Raw genomic sequence first — 25,378 nt, forward strand, 5'->3', positions numbered from 1 at the left:
CGTGGAATGGTGGAGCGATAACTGACACACTGCACACCTTCTGTCCGTGGAATGGTGGAGCACTGACACACTGCACACCTTCTGTCCATGGAATGGTGGAGCGAGCACTGACACACTGCACACCTTATGTCCGTGGAATGGTGGAGTGAGCACTGACACACTGCACACCTTCTGTCCGTGGAATGGTGGAGTGAGCACTGGCACACTGCACAGCTTCTGTCCGTGGAATGGTGGAGCGATCACTGACACTCTGCACACCTTCTGTCCGTGGAATGGTGGAGCACTGACACACTGCACACCTTGTCTCCGTGGAATGGTGGAGCGAGCACTGACACACTGCACACCTTCTGTCCATGGAATGGTGGAGCGAGCACTGACACACTGCACACCTTCTGTCCATGGAATGGTGGAGCGAGCACTGACACACTGCACACCTTCTGTCCGTGGAATGGTGGAGTGAGCACTGATACACTGCACACCTTCTGTCCGTGGAATGGTGGAGTGAGCACTGACACACTGCACACCTTCTGTCCATGGAATGGTGGAGCACTGACACACTGCACACCTTCTGTCCGTGGAATGGTGGAGCGATCACTGACACACTGCACACCTTCTGTCCGTGGAATGGTGGAGCACTGACACACTGCACACCTTCTGTCCGTGGAATGGTGGAGCGAGCACTGACACACTGCACAGCTTCTGTTCCTGGAATGTTGGAGCACTGACACACTGCACACCTTCTGTCCGTGGAATGGTGGAGCACTGACACACTGCACACATTCTGTCCATGGAATGGTGGAGCACTGACACACTGCACACCTTCTGTCCGTGGAATGGGGGAGTGAGCACTGACACACTGCACACCTTCTGTCCGTGGAATGTTGGAGTGAGCACGAACACACTGCACACCTTCTGTCTGTGGAATGGTGGAGTGAGCAATGACACACTGCACACCTTCTGTCTGTGGAATGGTGGAGTGAGCAATGACACACTTCACACCTTCTGTCCGTGGAATGGTGGAGTGAGCACGAACACACTGCACACCTTCTGTCTGTGGAATGGTGGAGTGAGCAATGACACACTGCACACCTTCTGTCCGTGGAATGGTGGAGCACTGACACACTGCACACCTTCTGTCCGTGGAATGGTGGAGTGAGCACTGACACACTGCACACCTTCTGTCCATGGAATGGTGGAGTGAGTACTGACACACAGAAGACCTTCTGTCCATGGAATGGTGGAGCACTGACACACTGTACACCTTCTGTCCGTGGAATGGTGGAGCGAGCACTGACACACTGCACACCTTCTGTCCGTGGAATGGTGGAGCGAGCACTGACACATTGCACACCTTCTGTCCGTGGAATGGTGGAGCACTGACACACTGCACACCTTCTGTCCGTGGAATGGTGGAGCACTGACACACTGTCTGTCCGTGGAATGGTGGAGCGAGCACTGACAGACTGCACACCTTCTGTCCGTGGAATGGTGGTGCACTGACACACTGCACACCTTCTGTCCGTGGAATGGTGGAGCACTGACACACTGCACACCTTCTGTCCGTGGAATCGTGGAGCACTGACACACTGCACACCTTCTGTCCGTGGAATGGTGGAGCGAGCACTGACACACTGCGCACCTTCTGTCCGTGGAATGGTGGAGTGAGCACTGACACACTGCAAACCTTCTGTCCGTGGAATGGTAGAGCACTGACACACTGCACACCTTCTGTCCATGGAATGGTGGAGCACTGACACACTGCACACCTTCCGTCCGTGGAATGGTGGAGCACTGACACACTGCACACCTTCTGTCCGTGGAATGGGGGAGTGAACACTGACACACTGCACACCTTCTGTCCGGGGAATGGTGGAGTGAGCACTGACACACTGCACACCTTCTGTCCATGGAATGGTGGAGTGAGCACGAACACACTGCACAGCTTCTGTCTGTGGAATGGTGGAGTGAGCACTGACACACTGCACACTTTCTGTCTGTGGAATGGTGGAGCACTGACACACTGCACACCTTCTGTCCATGGAATGGTGGAGTGAGCACTGACACACTGCACACCTTCTTTCCATGGAATGGTGGATTGAGCACTGACACACTGCACACCTTCTGTCCATGGAATGGAGGAGCACTGACACACTGCACACCTTCCGTCCGTGGAATGGTGGAGCGAGCACTGACACACTGCACACCTTCTGTCGGTGGAATGGTGGAGCGAGCACTTACACACTGCACACCTTCTGTCCGTGGAATGGTGGAACACTGACACACTGCAGACCTTCTGTCCGTGGAATGGTGGAGCACTGACACACTGCACACCTTCTGTCCGTGGAATGGTGGAGCTAGCACTGACACACTGCACACCTTCTGTCCGTGGAATGGTGGAGCACTGACACACTGCACACCTTCTGTCCATGCAATGGTTGAGCGAGCACTGACACACTGCACACCTTCTGTCCGTGGAATGGTGGAGTGAGCACTGACACACTGCACACCTTCTGTCCGTGGAATGGTGGAGTGAGCACTGACACACTGTACACCTTCTGTCCGTGGAATGGTGGAGCACTGACACACTGAACACCTTCTGTCCATGGAATGGTGGAGCACTGACACACTGCACACCTTCTGTCCGTGGAATGGTGGAGCACTGACACACTGCACACCTTCTGTCCGTGGAATGGTGGAGCACTGACACACTGCACACCTTCTCTCCGTGGAATGGTGGAGCGAGCACTGACACACTGCACACCTTCTGTCCGTGGAATGGTGGAGCGAGCACTGACACACTGCACAGTTTCTGTCTGTGGAATGGTGGAGTGAGCACTGACACACTGCACACTTTCTGTCCGTGGAATGGTGGAGCACTGACACACTGCACACCTTCTGTGCATGGAATGGTGGAGTGAGCACTGACACACTGCACACCTTCTGTCCATGGAATGGTGGAGCACTGACACACTGCACACCTTCTGTCCGTGGAATGGTGGAGCGAGCACTGACACACTGCACACCTTCTGTCCGTGGAATGGTGGAGCAAGCACTTACACACTGCACACCTTCTGTCCGTGGAATGGTGGAGCACTGACACACTGCACATCTTCTGTCCGTGGAATGGTGGAGCACTGACACACTGCACACCTTCTGTCCGTGGAATGGTGGAGCGAGCACTGACACACTGCACACCTTCTGTCCGTGGAATGGTGGAGCACTGACACACTGCACACCTTCTGTCCATGGAATGGTGGATCGAGCACTGACACACTGCACACCTTCTGTTCCTGGAATGTTGGAGCACTGACACACTGCACACCTTCTGTCCATGGAATGGTGGAGCACTGACACACTGCACACCTTCTGTTCCTGGAATGTTGGAGCACTGACACACTGCACACCTTCTGTCCGTGGAATGGTGGAGCACTGACACACAAACAGCTTCTGTCCATGGAATGGTGGAGCACTGACACACTGCACACCTTCTGTCCGTGGAATGGGGGAGTGAGCACTGACACACTGCACACCTTCTGTTCGTGGAATGGTGGAGTGAGCAGGAACACACTGCACACCTTCTGTCTGTGGAATGGTGGAGTGAGCAATGACACACTGCACACCTTCTGTCCGTGGAATGGTGGAGCACTGACACACTGCACACCTTCTGTCCGTGGAATGGTGGAGTGAGCACTGACACACTGCACACCTTCTGTCCATGGAATGGTGGAGTGAGTACTGACACACAGAAGACCTTCTGTCCATGGAATGGTGGAGCACTGACACACTGTACACCTTGTGTCCGTGGAATGGTGGAGCGAGCACTGACACACTGCACACCTTCTGTCCGTGGAATGGTGGAGCGAGCACTGACACACTGCACACCTTCTGTCCGTGGAATGGTGGAGCACTGACACACTGCACACCTTCTGTCCATGGAATGGTGGAGCACTGACACACTGTCTGTCCGTGGAATGGTGGAGCGAGCACTGACACACTGCACACCTTCTGTCCGTGGAATGGTGGTGCACTGACACACTGCACACCTTCTGTCCGTGGAATGGTGGAGCACTGACACACTGCACACCTTCTGTCCGTGGAATCGTGGAGCACTGACACACTGCACCCCTTCTGTCCGTGGAATGGTGGAGCGAGCACTGACACACTGCACACCTTCTGTCCGTGGAATGGTGGAGTGAGCACTGACACACTGCAAACCTTCTGTCCGTGGAATGGTAGAGCACTGACACACTGCACACCTTCTGTCCATGGAATGGTGGAGCACTGACACACTGCACACCTTCTGTCCGTGGAATGGTGGAGCACTGACACACTGCACACCTTCTGTCCGTGGAATGGGGGAGTGAACACTGACACACTGCACACCTTCTGTCCGTGGAATGGTGGAGTGAGCACTGACACACTGCACACCTTCTGTCCATGGAATGGTGGAGTGAGCACGAACACACTGCACAGCTTCTGTCTGTGGAATGGTGGAGTGAGCACTGACACACTGGACACTTTCTGTCCGTGGAATGGTGGAGCACTGACACACTGCACACCTTCTGTCCATGGAATGGTGGAGTGAGCACTGACACACTGCACACCTTCTGTCCGTGGAATGGTGGAGCACTGACACACTGCACACCTTCTGTCCATGCAATGGTTGAGCGAGCACTGACACACTGCACACCTTCTGTCCGTGGAATGGTGGAGTTAGCACTGACACACTGCACACCTTCTGTCCGTGGAATGTTGGAGTGAGCACTGACACACTGCACACCTTCTGTCCGTGGAATGGTGGAGCACTGACACACTGCACACCTTCTGTCCATGGAATGGTGGAGCACTGACACACTGCACACCTTCTCTCCGTGGAATGTGGAACGAGCACTGACACACTGCACACCTTCTGTTCCTGGAATGGTGGAGTGAGCACTGACACACTGCACACCTTCTGTCCGTGGAATGATGGAGTGAGCACTGACACACTGCACACCTTCTGTCCGTGGAATGGTGGAGCGATAACTGACACACTGCACACCTTCTGTCCGCGGAATGGTGGAGCACTGACACACTGCACACCTTCTCTCCGTGGAATGGTGGAGCGAGCACTGACACACTGCACACATTCTGTTCCTGGAATGGTGGAGCACTGACACACTGCACACCTTCTGTCCGTGGAATGGTGGAGCACTGACACACTGCACACCTTCTGTCCATGGAATGGTGGAGCACTGACACACTGCACACCTTCTGTCCGTGGAATGGGGGAGTGAGCACAAACACACTGCACACCTTCTGTCCATGGAATGGTGGAGCACTGACACACTGCACACCTTCTGTCTGTGGAATGGTGGAGTGAGCAATGACACACTGCACACCTTCTGTCCGTGGAATGGTGGAGCACTGACACACTGCACACCTTCTGTCCGTGGAATGGTGGAGTGAGCAATGACACACTGCACACCTTCTGTCCATGGAATGGTGGAGTGAGTACTGACACACAGAAGACCTTCTGTCCATGGAATGGTGGTGCACTGACACACTGTAGACCTTCTGTCCGTGGAATGGTGGAGCACTGACACACTGCACACCTTCTGTCCGTGGAATGGTGGAGCACTGACACACTGCACACCTTCTGTCCGTGCAATGGTGGAGTGAGCACTGACACACTGCACACCTTCTGTCCGTGGAATGGTGGAGTGAGCACTGACACACTGCACACCTTCTGTCCGTGGAATGGTGGAGCGAGCACTGACACACTGCACACCTCCTGTCCGTGGAATGGTGGAGCGATCATTGACACACTGCACACCTTCTGTCCGTGGAATGGTGGAGCGAGCACTGACACACTGCACACCTTCTGTCTGTCGAATGGTGGAGTGAGCACTGACACACTGCACACCTTCTGTCCGTGGAATGGTCGAGTGGGCACTGACACACTGCACACCTTCTGTCCGTGGAATGGTGGAGCACTGACACACTGCACACATTCTGTCCATGGAATGGTGGAGCACTGACACACTGCACACCTTCTATCCGTGGAATGGTGGAGCACAGACACACTGCACACCTTCTGTCCATGGAATGGTGGAGCGAGCACTGACACACTGCACAACTTCTGTCCGTGGAATGGTGGAGTGAGCACTGATACACTGCACACCTTCTGTCCGTGGAATGGTGGAGTGAGCACTGACACACTGCACACCTTCTGTCCGTGGAATGGTGGAGCGATCACTGACACACTGCACACCTTCTGTCCGTGAAATGGTGGAGCACTGATATACTGCACACCTTCTCTCCGTGGAATGGTGGAGCGAGCACTGACACACTGCACACCTTCTGTTCCTGGAATGGTGGAGCACTGACACACTGCACACCTTCTGTCCGTGGAATGGTGGAGCAGTGACACACTGCACACCTTCTGTCCATGGAATGGTGGAGCGAGCACTGACACACTGCACACCTTCTGTCCGTGGAATGGTGGAGTGAGCACTGACACACTTCACACCTTCTGTCCATGGAATTGTGGAGCGAGCACTGACACACTGCACACCTTCTGTCCGTGGAATGGTGGAGTGAGCAGTGACACACTGCACACCTTCTGTCCGTGGAATGGTGGAGTGAGCACTGACACACTGCACACCTTCTGTCCGTGGAATGGTGGAGCGATCACTGACACACTGCACACCTTCTGTCCGTGGAATGGTGGAGCACTGACACACTGCACACCTTCTCTCCGTGGAATGGTGGAGCGAGCACTGACACACTGCACACCGTCTGTTCCTGGAATGGTGGAGCACTGACACTCTGCACACCTTCTGTCCGTGGATTGGTGGAGCACTGACACACTGCACACCTTTTGTCCATGGAATGGTGGAGCACTGACACACTGCACACCTCCTGTCCGTGGAATAGGGGAGTGAGCACTGACACACTGCACACCTTCTGTCCGTGGAATGGTGGAGTGAGCACTGACACACTGCACACCTTTTGTCTGTGGAATGGTGGAGTGAGCACTGACACACTGCACACCTTCTGTCCGTGGAATTGTGGAGTGAGCACGAACACACTGCACACCTTCTGTCCGTGGAATGGTGGAGCACTGACACACTGCACACCTTCTGTCCGTGGAATGGTGGAGCACTGACACACTGCACACCTTCTGTCCGTGGAATGGTGGAGTGAGCACTGACACACTGCACACCTTCTGTCCATGGAATGGTGGAGTGAGTACTGACACACAGAAGACCTTCTGTCCATGGAATGGTGGAGCACTGACACACTGTCTGTCCGTGGAATGGTGGAGCGAGCACTGACACACTGCACACCTTCTGTCCGTGGAATGGTGGTGCACTGACACACTGCACACCTTCTGTCCGTGGAATGGTGGAGCACTGACACACTGCACACCTACTGTCCATGGAATGGTGGAGCACTGACACACCGCACACCTTCTGTCCCTGGAATGGTGGAGCACTGACACACTCCACACCTTCTGTCCGTGGAATGGGGGAGTGAACACTGACACACTGCACACCTTCTGTCCGTGGAATGGTGGAGTGAGCACTGACACACTGCACACCTTCTGTCCATGGAATGGTGCAGTGAGCACGAACACACTGCACAGCTTCTGTCTGTGGAATGGTGGAGTGAGCACTGACACACTGCACACTTTCTGTCCGTGGAATGGTGGAGAACTGACACACTGCACACCTTCTGTCCATGGAATGGAGGAGTGAGCACTGACACACTGCAGACCTTCTTTCCATGGAATGGTGGAGTGAGCACTGACACACTGCACACCTTCTGTCCGTGGAATGGTGGAGTGAGCACTGACACACTGCACACCTTCTGTCCATGGAATGGTGGAGTGAGCACTGACACACTGCACACCTTCTTTCCGTGGAATGGTGGAGCACTGACCCACTGCACACCTTCTGTCCATGAAATGGTGGAGCACTGACACACTGCACACCTTCTGTCCGTGGAATGGTGGAGCACTGACACACTGCACACCTTCTGTCCGTGGAATGGTGGAGCGAGCACTGACACACTGCACACCTTCTGTCCGTGGAATGGTGGAGTGAGCACTGACACACTGCACACCTTCTGTCCGTGGAATCGTGGAGCACTGACACACTGCACACCTCCTGTCCGTGGAATGGTGGAGCACTGACACACTGCACACCTTCTGTCCGTGGAATGGTGGAGTGAGCACTGACACACTACTCACCTTCTTTCCATGGAATGGTGGAGTGAGCACTGACACACTACACACCTTCTTTCCATGGGATGGTGGAGCGAGCACTGACACACTGCACACCTTCTGTCCATGGAATGGTGCAGCACTGACACACTGCACACCTTCTGTCCGTGGAATGGTGGAGCGAGCACTTACACACTGCACACCTTCTGTCCGTGGAATGGTGGAGCGATAACTGACACACTGCACACCTTCTGTCCGTGGAATGGTGGAGCACTGACACACTGCACACCTTCTGTCCATGGAATGGTGGAGCGAGCACTGACACACTGCACACCTTATGTCCGTGGAATGGTGGAGTGAGCACTGACACACTGCACACCTTCTGTCCGTGGAATGGTGGAGTGAGCACTGGCACACTGCACAGCTTCTGTCCGTGGAATGGTGGAGCGATCACTGACACTCTGCACACCTTCTGTCCGTGGAATGGTGGAGCACTGACACACTGCACACCTTGTCTCCGTGGAATGGTGGAGCGAGCACTGACACACTGCACACCTTCTGTCCATGGAATGGTGGAGCGAGCACTGACACACTGCACACCTTCTGTCCATGGAATGGTGGAGCGAGCACTGACACACTGCACACCTTCTGTCCGTGGAATGGTGGAGTGAGCACTGATACACTGCACACCTTCTGTCCGTGGAATGGTGGAGTGAGCACTGACACACTGCACACCTTCTGTCCATGGAATGGTGGAGCACTGACACACTGCACACCTTCTGTCCGTGGAATGGTGGAGCGATCACTGACACACTGCACACCTTCTGTCCGTGGAATGGTGGAGCACTGACACACTGCACACCTTCTGTCCGTGGAATGGTGGAGCGAGCACTGACACACTGCACAGCTTCTGTTCCTGGAATGTTGGAGCACTGACACACTGCACACCTTCTGTCCGTGGAATGGTGGAGCACTGACACACTGCACACATTCTGTCCATGGAATGGTGGAGCACTGACACACTGCACACCTTCTGTACGTGGAATGGGGGAGTGAGCACTGACACACTGCACACCTTCTGTCCGTGGAATGGTGGAGTGAGCACGAACACACTGCACACCTTCTGTCTGTGGAATGGTGGAGTGAGCAATGACACACTGCACACCTTCTGTCTGTGGAATGGTGGAGTGAGCAATGACACACTTCACACCTTCTGTCCGTGGAATGGTGGAGTGAGCACGAACACACTGCACACCTTCTGTCTGTGGAATGGTGGAGTGAGCAATGACACACTGCACACCTTCTGTCCGTGGAATGGTGGAGCACTGACACACTGCACACCTTCTGTCCGTGGAATGGTGGAGTGAGCACTGACACACTGCACACCTTCTGTCCATGGAATGGTGGAGTGAGTACTGACACACAGAAGACCTTCTGTCCATAGAATGGTGGAGCACTGACACACTGTACACCTTCTGTCCGTGGAATGGTGGAGCGAGCACTGACACACTGCACACCTTCTGTCCGTGGAATGGTGGAGCGAGCACTGACACATTGCACACCTTCTGTCCGTGGAATGGTGGAGCACTGACACACTGCACACCTTCTGTCCGTGGAATGGTGGAGCACTGACACACTGTCTGTCCGTGGAATGGTGGAGCGAGCAATGACAGACTGCACACCTTCTGTCCGTGGAATGGTGGTGCACTGACACACTGCACACCTTCTGTCCGTGGAATGGTGGAGCACTGACACACTGCACACCTTCTGTCCGTGGAATCGTGGAGCACTGACACACTGCACACCTTCTGTCCATGGAATGGTGGAGCACTGACACACTGCACACCTTCTCTCCGTGGAATGTGGAACGAGCACTGACACACTGCACACCTTCTGTTCCTGGAATGGTGGAGTGAGCACTGACACACTGCACACCTTCTGTCCGTGGAATGATGGAGTGAGCACTGACACACTGCACACCTTCTGTCCGTGGAATGGTGGAGCGATAACTGACACACTGCACACCTTCTGTCCGCGGAATGGTGGAGCACTGACACACTGCACACCTTCTCTCCGTGGAATGGTGGAGCGAGCACTGACACACTGCACACATTCTGTTCCTGGAATGGTGGAGCACTGACACACTGCACACCTTCTGTCCGTGGAATGGTGGAGCACTGACACACTGCACACCTTCTGTCCATGGAATGGTGGAGCACTGACACACTGCACACCTTCTGTCCGTGGAATGGGGGAGTGAGCACAAACACACTGCACACCTTCTGTCCATGGAATGGTGGAGCACTGACACACTGCACACCTTCTGTCTGTGGAATGGTGGAGTGAGCAATGACACACTGCACACCTTCTGTCCGTGGAATGGTGGAGCACTGACACACTGCACACCTTCTGTCCGTGGAATGGTGGAGTGAGCAATGACACACTGCACACCTTCTGTCCATGGAATGGTGGAGTGAGTACTGACACACAGAAGACCTTCTGTCCATGGAATGGTGGTGCACTGACACACTGTAGACCTTCTGTCCGTGGAATGGTGGAGCACTGACACACTGCACACCTTCTGTCCGTGGAATGGTGGAGCACTGACACACTGCACACCTTCTGTCCGTGCAATGGTGGAGTGAGCACTGACACACTGCACACCTTCTGTCCGTGGAATGGTGGAGTGAGCACTGACACACTGCACACCTTCTGTCCGTGGAATGGTGGAGTGAGCACTGACACACTGCACACCTTCTGTCCATGGAATGGTGGAGTGAGCACGAACACACTGCACAGCTTCTGTCTGTGGAATGGTGGAGTGAGCACTGACACACTGCACACCTTCTGTCCATGGAATGGAGGACCACTGACACACTGCACACCTTCCGTCCGTGGAATGGTGGAGCGAGCACTGACACACTGCACACCTTCTGTCGGTGGAATGGTGGAGCGAGCACTTACACACTGCACACCTTCTGTCCGTGGAATGGTGGAACACTGACACACTGCAGACCTTCTGTCCGTGGAATGGTGGAGCACTGACACACTGCACACCTTCTGTCCGTGGAATGGTGGAGCTAGCACTGACACACTGCACACCTTCTGTCCGTGGAATGGTGGAGCACTGACACACTGCACACCTTCTGTCCATGCAATGGTTGAGCGAGCACTGACACACTGCACACCTTCTGTCCGTGGAATGGTGGAGTGAGCACTGACACACTGCACACCTTCTGTCCGTGGAATGGTGGAGTGAGCACTGACACACTGTACACCTTCTGTCCGTGGAATGGTGGAGCACTGACACACTGAACACCTTCTGTCCATGGAATGGTGGAGCACTGACACACTGCACACCTTCTGTCCGTGGAATGGTGGAGCACTGACACACTGCACACCTTCTGTCCGTGGAATGGTGGAGCACTGACACACTGCACACCTTCTCTCCGTGGAATGGTGGAGCGAGCACTGACACACTGCACACCTTCTGTCCGTGGAATGGTGGAGCGAGCACTGACACACTGCACAGCTTCTGTCTGTGGAATGGTGGAGTGAGCACTGACACACTGCACACTTTCTGTCCGTGGAATGGTGGAGCACTGACACACTGCACACCTTCTGTGCATGGAATGGTGGAGTGAGCACTGACACACTGCACACCTTCTGTCCATGGAATGGTGGAGCACTGACACACTGCACACCTTCTGTCCGTGGAATGGTGGAGCGAGCACTGACACACTGCACACCTTCTGTCCGTGGAATGGTGGAGCAAGCACTTACACACTGCACACCTTCTGTCCGTGGAATGGTGGAGCACTGACACACTGCACATCTTCTGTCCGTGGAATGGTGGAGCACTGACACACTGCACACCTTCTGTCCGTGGAATGGTGGAGCGAGCACTGACACACTGCACACCTTCTGTCCGTGGAATGGTGGAGCGAGCACTGACACACTGCACACCTTCTGTTCCTGGAATGTTGGAGCACTGACACACTGCACACCTTCTGTCCATGGAATGGTGGAGCACTGACACACTGCACACCTTCTGTTCCTGGAATGTTGGAGCACTGACACACTGCACACCTTCTGTCCGTGGAATGGTGGAGCACTGACACACAAACAGCTTCTGTCCATGGAATGGTGGAGCACTGACACACTGCACACCTTCTGTCCGTGGAATGGGGGAGTGAGCACTGACACACTGCACACCTTCTGTTCGTGGAATGGTGGAGTGAGCAGGAACACACTGCACACCTTCTGTCTGTGGAATGGTGGAGTGAGCAATGACACACTGCACACCTTCTGTCCGTGGAATGGTGGAGCACTGACACACTGCACACCTTCTGTCCGTGGAATGGTGGAGTGAGCACTGACACACTGCACACCTTCTGTCCATGGAATGGTGGAGTGAGTACTGACACACAGAAGACCTTCTGTCCATGGAATGGTGGAGCACTGACACACTGTACACCTTGTGTCCGTGGAATGGTGGAGCGAGCACTGACACACTGCACACCTTCTGTCCGTGGAATGGTGGAGCGAGCACTGACACACTGCACACCTTCTGTCCGTGGAATGGTGGAGCACTGACACACTGCACACCTTCTGTCCATGGAATGGTGGAGCACTGACACACTGTCTGTCCGTGGAATGGTGGAGCGAGCACTGACACACTGCACACCTTCTGTCCGTGGAATGGTGGTGCACTGACACACTGCACACCTTCTGTCCGTGGAATGGTGGAGCACTGACACACTGCACACCTTCTGTCCGTGGAATCGTGGAGCACTGACACACTGCACCCCTTCTGTCCGTGGAATGGTGGAGCGAGCACTGACACACTGCACACCTTCTGTCCGTGGAATGGTGGAGTGAGCACTGACACACTGCACACCTTCTGTCCATGGAATGGTGGAGTGAGCACGAACACACTGCACAGCTTCTGTCTGTGGAATGGTGGAGTGAGCACTGACACACTGGACACTTTCTGTCCGTGGAATGGTGGAGCACTGACACACTGCACACCTTCTGTCCATGGAATGGTGGAGTGAGCACTGACACACTGCACACCTTCTTTCCATGGAATGGTGGAGTGAGCACTGACACACTGCACACCTTCTGTCCATGGAATGGTGGAGCACTGACACACTGCACACCTTCTGTCCGTGGAATGGTGGAGCGAGCACTGACACACTGCACACCTTCTGTCGGTGGAATGGTGGAGCGAGCACTTACACACTGCACACCTTCTGTCCGTGGAATGGTGGAGCACTGACACACTGCACACCTTCTGTCCGTGGAATGGTGGAGCACTGACACACTGCACACCTTCTGTCCGTGGAATGGTGGAGCGAGCACTGACACACTGCACACCTTCTGTCCGTGGAATGGTGGAGCACTGACACACTGCACACCTTCTGTCCATGCAATGGTTGAGCGAGCACTGACACACTGCACACCTTCTGTCCGTGGAATGGTGGAGTTAGCACTGACACACTGCACACCTTCTGTCCGTGGAATGTTGGAGTGAGCACTGACACACTGCACACCTTCTGTCCGTGGAATGGTGGAGCACTGACACACTGCACACCTTCTGTCCATGGAATGGTGGAGCACTGACACACTGCACACCTTCTCTCCGTGGAATGTGGAACGAGCACTGACACACTGCACACCTTCTGTTCCTGGAATGGTGGAGTGAGCACTGACACACTGCACACCTTCTGTCCGTGGAATGATGGAGTGAGCACTGACACACTGCACACCTTCTGTCCGTGGAATGGTGGAGCGATAACTGACACACTGCACACCTTCTGTCCGCGGAATGGTGGAGCACTGACACACTGCACACCTTCTCTCCGTGGAATGGGGGAGTGAGCACTGACACACTGCACACCTTCTGTTCGTGGAATGGTGGAGTGAGCAGGAACACACTGCACACCTTCTGTCTGTGGAATGGTGGAGTGAGCAATGACACACTGCACACCTTCTGTCCGTGGAATGGTGGAGCACTGACACACTGCACACCTTCTGTCCGTGGAATGGTGGAGTGAGCACTGACACACTGCACACCTTCTGTCCATGGAATGGTGGAGTGAGTACTGACACACAGAAGACCTTCTGTCCATGGAATGGTGGAGCACTGACACACTGTACACCTTGTGTCCGTGGAATGGTGGAGCGAGCACTGACACACTGCACACCTTCTGTCCGTGGAATGGTGGAGCGAGCACTGACACACTGCACACCTTCTGTCCGTGGAATGGTGGAGCACTGACACACTGCACACCTTCTGTCCATGGAATGGTGGAGCACTGACACACTGTCTGTCCGTGGAATGGTGGAGCGAGCACTGACACACTGCACACCTTCTGTCCGTGGAATGGTGGTGCACTGACACACTGCACACCTTCTGTCCGTGGAATGGTGGAGCACTGACACACTGCACACCTTCTGTCCGTGGAATCGTGGAGCACTGACACACTGCACCCCTTCTGTCCGTGGAATGGTGGAGCGAGCACTGACACACTGCACACCTTCTGTCCGTGGAATGGTGGAGTGAGCACTGACACACTGCACACCTTCTGTCCATGGAATGGTGGAGTGAGCACGAACACACTGCACAGCTTCTGTCTGTGGAATGGTGGAGTGAGCACTGACACACTGGACACTTTCTGTCCGTGGAATGGTGGAGCACTGACACACTGCACACCTTCTGTCCATGGAATGGTGGAGTGAGCACTGACACACTGCACACCTTCTTTCCATGGAATGGTGGAGTGAGCACTGACACACTGCACACCTTCTGTCCATGGAATGGTGGAGCACTGACACACTGCACACCTTCTGTCCGTGGAATGGTGGAGCGAGCACTGACACACTGCACACCTTCTGTCGGTGGAATGGTGGAGCGAGCACTTACACACTGCACACCTTCTGTCCGTGGAATGGTGGAGCACTGACACACTGCACACCTTCTGTCCGTGGAATGGTGGAGCACTGACACACTGCACACCTTCTGTCCGTGGAATGGTGGAGCGAGCACTGACACACTGCACACCTTCTGTCCGTGGAATGGTGGAGCACTGACACACTGCACACCTTCTGTCCATGCAATGGTTGAGCGAGCACTGACACACTGCACACCTTCTGTCCGTGGAATGGTGGAGTTAGCACTGACACACTGCACACCTTCTGTCCGTGGAATGTTGGAGTGAGCACTGACACACTGCACACCTTCTGTCCGTGGAATGGTGGAGCACTGACACACTGCACACCTTCTGTCCATGGAATGGTGGAGCACTGACACACTGCACACCTTCTCTCCGTGGAATGTGGAACGAGCACTGACACACTGCACACCTTCTGTTCCTGGAATGGTGGAGTGAGCACTGACACACTGCACACCTTCTGTCCGTGGAATGATGGAGTGAGCACTGACACACTGCACACCTTCTGTCCGTGGAATGGTGGAGCGATAACTGACACACTGCACACCTTCTGTCCGCGGAATGGTGGAGCACTGACACACTGCACACCTTCTCTCCGTGGAATGGTGGAGCGAGCACTGACACACTGCACACATTCTGTTCCTGGAATGGTGGAGCACTGACACACTGCACACCTTCTGTCCGTGGAATGGTGGAGCACTGACACACTGCACACCTTCTGTCCATGGAATGGTGGAGCACTGACACACTGCACACCTTCTGTCCGTGGAATGGGGGAGTGAGCACAAACACACTGCACACCTTCTGTCCATGGAATGGTGGAGCACTGACACACTGCACACCTTCTGTCTGTGGAATGGTGGAGTGAGCAATGACACACTGCACACCTTCTGTCCGTGGAATGGTGGAGCACTGACACACTGCACACCTTCTGTCCGTGGAATGGTGGAGTGAGCAATGACACACTGCACACCTTCTGTCCATGGAATGGTGGAGTGAGTACTGACACACAGAAGACCTTCTGTCCATGGAATGGTGGTGCACTGACACACTGTAGACCTTCTGTCCGTGGAATGGTGGAGCACTGACACACTGCACACCTTCTGTCCGTGGAATGGTGGAGCACTGACACACTGCACACCTTCTGTCCGTGCAATGGTGGAGTGAGCACTGACACACTGCACACCTTCTGTCCGTGGAATGGTGGAGTGAGCACTGACACACTGCACACCTTCTGTCCGTGGAATGGTGGAGCGAGCACTGACACACTGCACACCTCCTGTCCGTGGAATGGTGGAGCGATCATTGACACACTGCACACCTTCTGTCCGTGGAATGGTGGAGCGAGCACTGACACACTGCACACCTTCTGTCTGTCGAATGGTGGAGTGAGCACTGACACACTGCACACCTTCTGTCCGTGGAATGGTCGAGTGGGCACTGACACACTGCACACCTTCTGTCCGTGGAATGGTGGAGCACTGACACACTGCACACCTTCTGTCCATGGAATGGTGGAGCACTGACACACTGCACACCTTCTATCCGTGGAATGGTGGAGCACAGACACACTGCACACCTTCTGTCCATGGAATGGTGGAGCGAGCACTGACACACTGCACAACTTCTGTCCGTGGAATGGTGGAGTGAGCACTGATACACTGCACACCTTCTGTCCGTGGAATGGTGGAGTGAGCACTGACACACTGCACACCTTCTGTCCGTGGAATGGTGGAGCGATCACTGACACACTGCACACCTTCTGTCCGTGAAATGGTGGAGCACTGATATACTGCACACCTTCTCTCCGTGGAATGGTGGAGCGAGCACTGACACACTGCACACCTTCTGTTCCTGGAATGGTGGAGCACTGACACACTGCACACCTTCTGTCCGTGGAATGGTGGAGCAGTGACACACTGCACACCTTCTGTCCATGGAATGGTGGAGCGAGCACTGACACACTGCACACCTTCTGTCCGTGGAATGGTGGAGTGAGCACTGACACACTTCACACCTTCTGTCCATGGAATTGTGGAGCGAGCACTGACACACTGCACACCTTCTGTCCGTGGAATGGTGGAGTGAGCAGTGACACACTGCACACCTTCTGTCCGTGGAATGGTGGAGTGAGCACTGACACACTGCACACCTTCTGTCCGTGGAATGGTGGAGCGATCACTGACACACTGCACACCTTCTGTCCGTGGAATGGTGGAGCACTGACACACTGCACACCTTCTCTCCGTGGAATGGTGGAGCGAGCACTGACACACTGCACACCGTCTGTTCCTGGAATGGTGGAGCACTGACACTCTGCACACCTTCTGTCCGTGGATTGGTGGAGCACTGACACACTGCACACCTTTTGTCCATGGAATGGTGGAGCACTGACACACTGCACACCTCCTGTCCGTGGAATAGGGGAGTGAGCACTGACACACTGCACACCTTCTGTCCGTGGAATGGTGGAGTGAGCACTGACACACTGCACACCTTTTGTCTGTGGAATGGTGGAGTGAGCACTGACACACTGCACACCTTCTGTCCGTGGAATTGTGGAGTGAGCACGAACACACTGCACACCTTCTGTCCGTGGAATGGTGGAGCACTGACACACTGCACACCTTCTGTCCGTGGAATGGTGGAGCACTGACACACTGCACACCTTCTGTCCGTGGAATGGTGGAGTGAGCACTGACACACTGCACACCTTCTGTCCATGGAATGGTGGAGTGAGTACTGACACACAGAAGACCTTCTGTCCATGGAATGGTGGAGCACTGACACACTGTCTGTCCGTGGAATGGTGGAGCGAGCACTGACACACTGCACACCTTCTGTCCGTGGAATGGTGGTGCACTGACACACTGCACACCTTCTGTCCGTGGAATGGTGGAGCACTGACACACTGCACACCTACTGTCCATGGAATGGTGGAGCACTGACACACCGCACACCTTCTGTCCCTGGAATGGTGGAGCACTGACACACTCCACACCTTCTGTCCGTGGAATGGGGGAGTGAACACTGACACACTGCACACCTTCTGTCCGTGGAATGGTGGAGTGAGCACTGACACACTGCACACCTTCTGTCCATGGAATGGTGCAGTGAGCACGAACACACTGCACAGCTTCTGTCTGTGGAATGGTGGAGTGAGCACTGACACACTGCACACTTTCTGTCCGTGGAATGGTGGAGAACTGACACACTGCACACCTTCTGTCCATGGAATGGAGGAGTGAGCACTGACACACTGCAGACCTTCTTTCCATGGAATGGTGGAGTGAGCACTGACACACTGCACACCTTCTGTCCGTGGATTGGTGGAGTGAGCACTGACACACTGCACACCTTCTGTCCATGGAATGGTGGAGTGAGCACTGACACACTGCACACCTTCTTTCCGTGGAATGGTGGAGCACTGACCCACTGCACACCTTCTGTCCATGAAATGGTGGAGCACTGACACACTGCACACCTTCTGTCCGTGGAATGGTGGAGCACTGACACACTGCACACCTTCTGTCCGTGGAATGGTGGAGCGAGCACTGACACACTGCACACCTTCTGTCCGTGGAATGGTGGAGTGAGCACTGACACACTGCACACCTTCTGTCCGTGGAATCGTGGAGCACTGACACACTGCACACCTCCTGTCCGTGGAATGGTGGAACACTGACACACTGCACACCTTCTGTCCGTGGAATGGTGGAGTGAGCACTGACACACTACTCACCTTCTTTCCATGGAATGGTGGAGTGAGCACTGACACACTACACACCTTCTTTCCATGGGATGGTGGAGCGAGCACTGACACACTGCACACCTTCTGTCCATGGAATGGTGCAGCACTGACACACTGCACACCTTCTGTCCGTGGAATGGTGGAGCGAGCACTTACACACTGCACACCTTCTGTCCGTGGAATGGTGGAGCGATAACTGACACACTGCACACCTTCTGTCCGTGGAATGGTGGAGCACTGACACACTGCACACCTTCTGTCCATGGAATGGTGGAGCGAGCACTGACACACTGCACACCTTATGTCCGTGGAATGGTGGAGTGAGCACTGACACACTGCACACCTTCTGTCCGTGGAATGGTGGAGTGAGCACTGGCACACTGCACAGCTTCTGTCCGTGGAATGGTGGAGCGATCACTGACACTCTGCACACCTTCTGTCCGTGGAATGGTGGAGCACTGACACACTGCACACCTTGTCTCCGTGGAATGGTGGAGCGAGCACTGACACACTGCACACCTTCTGTCCATGGAATGGTGGAGCGAGCACTGACACACTGCACACCTTCTGTCCATGGAATGGTGGAGCGAGCACTGACACACTGCACACCTTCTGTCCGTGGAATGGTGGAGTGAGCACTGATACACTGCACACCTTCTGTCCGTGGAATGGTGGAGTGAGCACTGACACACTGCACACCTTCTGTCCATGGAATGGTGGAGCACTGACACACTGCACACCTTCTGTCCGTGGAATGGTGGAGCGATCACTGACACACTGCACACCTTCTGTCCGTGGAATGGTGGAGCACTGACACACTGCACACCTTCTGTCCGTGGAATGGTGGAGCGAGCACTGACACACTGCACAGCTTCTGTTCCTGGAATGTTGGAGCACTGACACACTGCACACCTTCTGTCCGTGGAATGGTGGAGCACTGACACACTGCACACATTCTGTCCATGGAATGGTGGAGCACTGACACACTGCACACCTTCTGTACGTGGAATGGGGGAGTGAGCACTGACACACTGCACACCTTCTGTCCGTGGAATGGTGGAGTGAGCACGAACACACTGCACACCTTCTGTCTGTGGAATGGTGGAGTGAGCAATGACACACTGCACACCTTCTGTCTGTGGAATGGTGGAGTGAGCAATGACACACTTCACACCTTCTGTCCGTGGAATGGTGGAGTGAGCACGAACACACTGCACACCTTCTGTCTGTGGAATGGTGGAGTGAGCAATGACACACTGCACACCTTCTGTCCGTGGAATGGTGGAGCACTGACACACTGCACACCTTCTGTCCGTGGAATGGTGGAGTGAGCACTGACACACTGCACACCTTCTGTCCATGGAATGGTGGAGTGAGTACTGACACACAGAAGACCTTCTGTCCATGGAATGGTGGAGCACTGACACACTGTACACCTTCTGTCCGTGGAATGGTGGAGCGAGCACTGACACACTGCACACCTTCTGTCCGTGGAATGGTGGAGCGAGCACTGACACATTGCACACCTTCTGTCCGTGGAATGGTGGAGCACTGACACACTGCACACCTTCTGTCCGTGGAATGGTGGAGCACTGACACACTGTCTGTCCGTGGAATGGTGGAGCGAGCAATGACAGACTGCACACCTTCTGTCCGTGGAATGGTGGTGCACTGACACACTGCACACCTTCTGTCCGTGGAATGGTGGAGCACTGACACACTGCACACCTTCTGTCCGTGGAATCGTGGAGCACTGACACACTGCACACCTTCTGTCCGTGGAATGGTGGAGCGAGCACTGACACACTGCGCACCTTCTGTCCGTGGAATGGTGGAGTGAGCACTGACACACTGCAAACCTTCTGTCCGTGGAATGGTAGAGCACTGACACACTGCACACCTTCTGTCCATGGAATGGTGGAGCACTGACACACTGCACACCTTCCGTCCGTGGAATGGTGGAGCACTGACACACTGCACACCTTCTGTCCGTGGAATGGGGGAGTGAACACTGACACACTGCACACCTTCTGTCCGGGGAATGGTGGAGTGAGCACTGACACACTGCACACCTTCTGTCCATGGAATGGTGGAGTGAGCACGAACACACTGCACAGCTTCTGTCTGTGGAATGGTGGAGTGAGCACTGACACACTGCACACTTTCTGTCTGTGGAATGGTGGAGCACTGACACACTGCACACCTTCTGTCCATGGAATGGTGGAGTGAGCACTGACACACTGCACACCTTCTTTCCATGGAATGGTGGAGTGAGCACTGACACACTGCACACCTTCTGTCCATGGAATGGAGGACCACTGACACACTGCACACCTTCCGTCCGTGGAATGGTGGAGCGAGCACTGACACACTGCACACCTTCTGTCCGTGGAATGGTGGAGCGAGCACTTACACACTGCACACCTTCTGTCCGTGGAATGGTGGAACACTGACACACTGCAGACCTTCTGTCCGTGGAATGGTGGAGCACTGACACACTGCACACCTTCTGTCCGTGGAATGGTGGAGCTAGCACTGACACACTGCACACCTTCTGTCCGTGGAATGGTGGAGCACTGACACACTGCACACCTTCTGTCCATGCAATGGTTGAGCGAGCACTGACACACTGCACACCTTCTGTCCGTGGAATGGTGGAGTGAGCACTGACACACTGCACACCTTCTGTCCGTGGAATGGTGGAGTGAGCACTGACACACTGTACACCTTCTGTCCGTGGAATGGTGGAGCACTGACACACTGAACACCTTCTGTCCATGGAATGGTGGAGCACTGACACACTGCACACCTTCTGTCCGTGGAATGGTGGAGCACTGACACACTGCACACCTTCTGTCCGTGGAATGGTGGAGCACTGACACACTGCACACCTTCTCTCCGTGGAATGGTGGAGCGAGCACTGACACACTGCACACCTTCTGTCCGTGGAATGGTGGAGCGAGCACTGACACACTGCACAGCTTCTGTCTGTGGAATGGTGGAGTGAGCACTGACACACTGCACACTTTCTGTCCGTGGAATGGTGGAGCACTGACACACTGCACACCTTCTGTGCATGGAATGGTGGAGTGAGCACTGACACACTGCACACCTTCTGTCCATGGAATGGTGGAGCACTGACACACTGCACACCTTCTGTTCCTGGAATGTTGGAGCACTGACACACTGCACACCTTCTGTCCGTGGAATGGTGGAGCACTGACACACAAACAGCTTCTGTCCATGGAATGGTGGAGCACTGACACACTGCACACCTTCTGTCCGTGGAATGGTGGAGCGAGCACTGACACACTGCACACCTTCTGTCCGTGGAATGGTGGAGCAAGCACTTACACACTGCACACCTTCTGTCCGTGGAATGGTGGAGCACTGACACACTGCACATCTTCTGTCCGTGGAATGGTGGAGCACTGACACACTGCACACCTTCTGTCCGTGGAATGGTGGAGCGAGCACTGACACACTGCACACCTTCTGTCCGTGGAATGGTGGAGCACTGACACACTGCACACCTTCTGTCGATGGAATGGTGGAGCGAGCACTGACACACTGCACACCTTCTGTTCCTGGAATGTTGGAGCACTGACACACTGCACACCTTCTGTCCATGGAATGGTGGAGCACTGACACACTGCACACCTTCTGTTCCTGGAATGTTGGAGCACTGACACACTGCACACCTTCTGTCCGTGGAATGGTGGAGCACTGACACACAAACAGCTTCTGTCCATGGAATGGTGGAGCACTGACACACTGCACACCTTCTGTCCGTGGAATGGGGGAGTGAGCACTGACACACTGCACACCTTCTGTTCGTGGAATGGTGGAGTGAGCAGGAACACACTGCACACCTTCTGTCTGTGGAATGGTGGAGTGAGCAATGACACACTGCACACCTTCTGTCCGTGGAATGGTGGAGCACTGACACACTGCACACCTTCTGTCCGTGGAATGGTGGAGTGAGCACTGACACACTGCACACCTTCTGTCCATGGAATGGTGGAGTGAGTACTGACACACAGAAGACCTTCTGTCCATGGAATGGTGGAGCACTGACACACTGTACACCTTGTGTCCGTGGAATGGTGGAGCGAGCACTGACACACTGCACACCTTCTGTCCGTGGAATGGTGGAGCGAGCACTGACACACTGCACACCTTCTGTCCGTGGAATGGTGGAGCACTGACACACTGCACACCTTCTGTCCATGGAATGGTGGAGCACTGACACACTGTCTGTCCGTGGAATGGTGGAGCGAGCACTGACACACTGCACACCTTCTGTCCGTGGAATGGTGGTGCACTGACACACTGCACACCTTCTGTCCGTGGAATGGTGGAGCACTGACACACTGCACACCTTCTGTCCGTGGAATCGTGGAGCACTGACACACTGCACCCCTTCTGTCCGTGGAATGGTGGAGCGAGCACTGACACACTGCACACCTTCTGTCCGTGGAATGGTGGAGTGAGCACTGACACACTGCAAACCTTCTGTCCGTGGAATGGTAGAGCACTGACACACTGCACACCTTCTGTCCATGGAATGGTGGAGCACTGACACACTGCACACCTTCTGTCCGTGGAATGGTGGAGCACTGACACACTGCACACCTTCTGTCCGTGGAATGGGGGAGTGAACACTGACACACTGCACACCTTCTGTCCGTGGAATGGTGGAGTGAGCACTGACACACTGCACACCTTCTGTCCATGGAATGGTGGAGTGAGCACGAACACACTGCACAGCTTCTGTCTGTGGAATGGTGGAGTGAGCACTGACACACTGGACACTTTCTGTCCGTGGAATGGTGGAGCACTGACACACTGCACACCTTCTGTCCATGGAATGGTGGAGTGAGCACTGACACACTGCACACCTTCTTTCCATGGAATGGTGGAGTGAGCACTGACACACTGCACACCTTCTGTCCATGGAATGGTGGAGCACTGACACACTGCACACCTTCTGTCCGTGGAATGGTGGAGCGAGCACTGACACACTGCACACCTTCTGTCGGTGGAATGGTGGAGCGAGCACTTACACACTGCACACCTTCTGTCCGTGGAATGGTGGAGCACTGACACACTGCACACCTTCTGTCCGTGGAATGGTGGAGCACTGACACACTGCACACCTTCTGTCCGTGGAATGGTGGAGCGAGCACTGACACACTGCACACCTTCTGTCCGTGGAATGGTGGAGCACTGACACACTGCACACCTTCTGTCCATGCAATGGTTGAGCGAGCACTGACACACTGCACACCTTCTGTCCGTGGAATGGTGGAGTTAGCACTGACACACTGCACACCTTCTGTCCGTGGAATGTTGGAGTGAGCACTGACACACTGCACACCTTCTGTCCGTGGAATGGTGGAGCACTGACACACTGCACACCTTCTGTCCATGGAATGGTGGAGCACTGACACACTGCACACCTTCTCTCCGTGGAATGGTGGAGCGAGCACTGACACACTGCACACCTTCTGTTCCTGGAATAGTGGAGTAAGCACTGACACACTGCACACCTTCTGTCCGTGGAATGATGGAGTGAGCACTGACACACTGCACACCTTCTGTCCGTGGAATGGTGGAGCGATAACTGACACACTGCACACCTTCTGTCCGCGGAATGGTGGAGCACTGACACACTGCACACCTTCTCTCCGTGGAATGGTGGAGCGAGCACTGACACACTGCACACATTCTGTTCCTGGAATGGTGGAGCACTGACACACTGCACACCTTCTGTCCGTGGAATGGTGGAGCACTGACACACTGCACACCTTCTGTCCATGGAATGGTGGAGCACTGACACACTGCACACCTTCTGTCCGTGGAATGGGGGAGTGAGCACAAACACACTGCACACCTTCTGTCCATGGAATGGTGGAGCACTGACACACTGCACACCTTCTGTCTGTGGAATGGTGGAGTGAGCAATGACACACTGCACACCTTCTGTCCGTGGAATGGTGGAGCACTGACACACTGCACACCTTCTGTCCGTGGAATGGTGGAGTGAGCAATGACACACTGCACACCTTCTGTCCATGGAATGGTGGAGTGAGTACTGACACACAGAAGACCTTCTGTCCATGGAATGGTGGTGCACTGACACACTGTAGACCTTCTGTCCGTGGAATGGTGGAGTGAGCACTGACACACTGCACACCTTCTGTCCGTGGAATGGTGGAGCACTGACACACTGTCTGTCCGTGGAATGGTGGAGCGAGCACTGACACACTGCACACCTTCTGTCCGTGGAATGGTGGAGTGAGCACTGACACACTGCACACCTTCTGTCCGTGGAATGGTGGAGCACTGACACACTGCAAACCTTCTGTCCGTGGAATGGTGGAGCACTGACACACTGCACACCTTCTGTCCGTGGAATGGTGGAGTGAGCACTGACAAACTGCACACTTTCTGTCCGTG

This window comes from Pristiophorus japonicus, chromosome 5 (genome assembly GCF_044704955.1).
Source record: "Pristiophorus japonicus isolate sPriJap1 chromosome 5, sPriJap1.hap1, whole genome shotgun sequence".
Lineage (NCBI taxonomy): Eukaryota > Metazoa > Chordata > Chondrichthyes > Pristiophoridae > Pristiophorus > Pristiophorus japonicus.